The sequence below is a fragment of the Phocoena phocoena genome, chromosome 1 (genome assembly GCF_963924675.1).
Source record: "Phocoena phocoena chromosome 1, mPhoPho1.1, whole genome shotgun sequence".
In the NCBI taxonomy this organism is placed as follows: Eukaryota; Metazoa; Chordata; class Mammalia; order Artiodactyla; family Phocoenidae; genus Phocoena; species Phocoena phocoena.
This window is the reverse complement of record NC_089219.1, coordinates 324608-328705: the sequence shown is the minus strand read 5'-3', so window position 1 is coordinate 328705 and position 4098 is coordinate 324608.

The window sequence follows — 4098 nt, the reverse complement described above, 5'->3', positions numbered from 1 at the left end:
TCCCCGCAGCACACCAGGCCCATGTCATCCCAGCCCAGTGGGCAGCAGCTGCACTGGGTGCCAGGATCACTAGAGAAACCGGTGGCCACCAGCCCAGCCCGCCTGCTGGGTGCAGATGTTGTCATGGCAGCAGGAGGGTGCGGGGCCAGCGAGACAGGCTCTCCAGGGACAGGGAGGCCCGAACAGGGAGGGGTGCCAAAAGCCCCCCACACACACTTGGAGACACAGTCACGCTGGTGGTAGAGCTCGTGGTGAGCTAACCCCCAGCCCCTCAGCCCTGCCTGGGGCTGAGGCCTCCCTGGGCGGGGCAGGCGAGACAAAGGGCCATTGTGCTGTGGCTCCCGGCTACTTCCGGCATGGTGGCCATCTGGGCACAGGCTCTCCACACCCCCCAGGGTTCAGCCTCGGCCTGGAAGCCAGGCTTCGGTGCCAAGGGATGGTCTTCCTGCTGGGACAGTGCTGGGGCAGGGGGAGGGCCCTGGAGCGCCCCCTGCCCCCCCCACATCCCGCCCTAGCCTTGGACTTAGCTCTCAGCCAGCTCCGGGCTCCTAGGGGACACAAGCTCCGAGTCGCCTCACCGGTCCCTGCACTTCCAGTTGGGACAGGCTGTGAGTTTTCTGCAGGCTCCTCAGGCCCACCTCCTTGCAAGCAGAGCAAACACCTGGGGCAGGTGTGGCTAGACGCTGGGGCTGCCTGTTAGCCCCACATGGGCCTGCTTGGGCGGCTGTCCCTGGGGTCAGCACCCCCCATGACGGGGGACAAGCTCTGTCGCTCACCCGTCCTTGGCCCTCCACCGAGTCAAGCGTGTTGCCCTGGACTGGGAAGGGGCCGTGGCTAATTTTGCCTTTGGCCACTGCAGTTGGCACTGCCCTAGATGACAGGCAGCTTCGTGTCAGGAAACTGGGAGAATGGTCTAGTCACAGGCCCAGCAGGGCAGGACCCTGGTGTTCGGGGTTCGGACTTGGAGGTTCTGCCCAGGAAAAGGGCTCTCCCCGTGGGGCACCCTCTCTGTCTCCTCGGGGGCACCCGTTGCCACCCCTGCCCACACTGAGCGGTCTGATGCAGCAGAGACCCCCTCCCACCTCGGCAGGAAGGCCGTGCAGGGGCCGCTGTGCTCCAGGGTGGGGGTGGGGCTGCAGCACCTGCACCCCTGGACCTGCTCTCCGGTCGCTTCCTGCCCCTGATCTGCGGGGCCAGGTGTCTCCTTGCCCAGGCCGCTCCCTCCCACTGTGCTGACAGGTGAGCACAGCCTGGGCCTGGTGCAGGAGGTTGGGCCCTGCCGTGACGAACTGCTGCACAGAGGGGGGACCCTCTTTCACCGGCCTTTTGATCTCTCCACCCCTTCTGGCCTCAGCTCCTCCCACCTGGCCCAAGGGTTGGCCGCCCCCAGCTCAGGGCGAGAGGGTTCACGCCAGGAAGCTCGGCCCACTCTCACTGCAGGTCCCTCCTCAGCTGCGCCGGGCTGCCCTGGGGGCCTGGTGGTGCCCACGGGCGGGGTTAGGGTTAGCCCAGTGCTGGGACTTCTCTCTGGCCCTCCTGGACGTGTCCTGGCCGCCTCGTCCCCCCGTTCCCGCCCTGGGCCACGCTCTCAGACCCCAGCGCTCAGGCAGGGCCTGGTGGCAACACCTGCAGGCCGTGCCAATGCTGTGGCACGCTCCCGCACCCGGATTCGGCCTTGACCTTGACCCCCTGTGCCTGAGACCTGGAAGCATCTGTGTCGTCTCAAGGCCTGTCTCCCTGAGGCACACACCTGGTCACCGTGTCCAGAAAACGCTGGGCCAGAAGTCCGAAGCCCTGCGTCCATTATTCTTAGACGTATTGAGGCCCCCAGAGGCCGCTAGGGGCCCAATCTAGCGGTCAGCCCCTTGGACCTCCCTGGCCAGCTTGTCAGCAGCTGGCCACTCTGCTCGTAGAGCCTCTGTCTGACTCGGCCACCTGAGACCAAGGCACCCTGGGAGCCAGTGGGTGGGGTTCTGGTGCTGTGGGGATGGAGGGAGCAGGTATACCCTGTTGGGGTCTACAGCTAGGGAGGACCCAGAACTGTGGAGTTCAGAAATATTTGAAATTAAAATATAAGGCAATAAAAAAGTTCCACTGGTGGAGAAACCTCAGCCGGGTGAGCGAGGCCACGTCACCTGGTGATGTGAGAGCAGGTGCCCCGACGTGACGTGATGAGAAGGGCGGCGCCTCCGTGGCTCCTCCCCAAGCCCCTGACCCCAGTCTAAGTGTGAGAAAAACATCAGACAAACATCAGACAAGAGGGGCAGTCGACCCACACCTGGCCAGCACTCCTGCACACGGCCGAGGTCACAAAAACCAAAGGCATCGGAGGCCTGTCGCAGCCAGAGGAGCCCGAGGACACGTGACGACTGAATGTCATGTGGGGTCCCGGGTGGGAAGAGGACACGGGGGCAAACTGAGGAATCCCAAGTGAGGTGGGGCTCGAGCTCGTGGAAACGTGCGTACGTGGGATCACTGTGACGCTGACAGTGGGGAAAGCTGGCTGTAGGCCTACGGGAATTTGCAGTGGCTCTGCACATCTGAAACTATTGGAAATAAAGCTGGCCAGGCAGGAGGGCCAGCCCTGGGAGCAGGCCCTGGAGGGGACAGATCTGGGGAGCCGGAAGGCCCTTCAGCCGGGCGCCCCAGGTGTCAGGCTGAGCGCACAGGTGTTGCCTACAGATTCCGGTGGAGCAGACGGGCCGGGACCCACCCCAGGTGCCACAGGCCCCATCCTCCAACACATCGTGAGCTATGAGGATCTGGACCAGGGCACCTGCACACCAAACCAAGGGCCCGTCCAAGGATGCGCAGGGACCTCAGGGCCGTGGGCACTTAGTAAGAGCCGCGTGCCAATGCTCCTGGGCCACAGGGGTTCACAGGCATCCATTTGAGGGGCTCCGGCCAGAAGCAGAGCTGCAGGGTGGGCTCTGGCAGGGCAACCTCGGCACAGAGGGAAATGACTCAGGCAAACTCCACGGGCAGTGCTGCCCCTGCAGCCGCCTGGTCCCTGCATGCCTCCTCTCACCTCTGACCTCTGGGAGGTCCAGAGGGGACTCTGGAGACGAGGCCTGATGCGGGCAGCTGCCTACGGGCTCCCATGCACCCCTCGCCCAGAGGCTCCGGGCAAAGCCTGGCCCAGGGCCTGAGGGCCTGCGGGTGGCCCTTTTGTCCTGGGAGAGCTGACTACAGAGCTGGGGCCTTGTCTGGACCCGCTGGTGGGGTGGCAAGGGGCGTCCTACCCACCTTCCCCATAGCCCCACAGCTCAGGACCCCTAGGAGCCCCCAGGCCAGAGAGGCTGGGGCAGGGCCCTGGCGGGGTGGGGCCCGACGCCGCGGCTGGGAAGACCAGCTGACCCCAGCCTCGTGACGTCCAGCCCTTCCCAGCCTCCTCTCTGCTTGGCCCCTGTTTCTAACTGCCTGCTGGCTTGGCTGGCCAGGTGGGAGATCCACCTCTACCAGAGGCCTCTCATTGTCTGGCAAGGCTGTGTCCAGCAGGCCCCGGGCACTGAGGGCCCCAAGTGGAGCCAAGCTGAGGGGCTGCTGGGCCCTCAGTGACGCCTCCTTCCGGCTCCTCTGGCCCTGACCGCGCAGGGTGGTGACGGCCGCGCAGGGCCCTGGGGGGACAGGCACGGCTCGAGCCTGCCCTGCCAGCACTGAGTGGCTTCAGGCTGATGCCAGGAACCTGGCAGGCAGCCGCCTGCCCTCTCCTGGCCTGCGGGGCCCATGCTTGGCCCGCCCTGGCCTGGGGTCCAGCCCTCAGAGCGGCGGCAGGCCCAGCGACTCAGCAGACCCCAGGAAGAAACAAAGAGCCTGGGGGCAGCGGGGCCCTTGGCGCTGGGGCTGGAATGACCTGGGCACCTGCATTCGCTGCCCATCGGGTGTGGCCAGCCTGAGGTCACGCCCTCGCCTCAGGAGACCGGAAGCTCAGCCCCAGCTGCCCCAGCCTCGGCCAAAGCCAGAGATTCCGAACGTCACTGTCTCTCAGAGAGCCCACTTCCATGGGTGTCAGTCCCAAGCCCAGCACTCAAGAAAGGAGGGGTGGCCCTTTCCACTCAGCCCCTCCCCAGGGGCTGGCACTGAAAGCGACCCCCATCT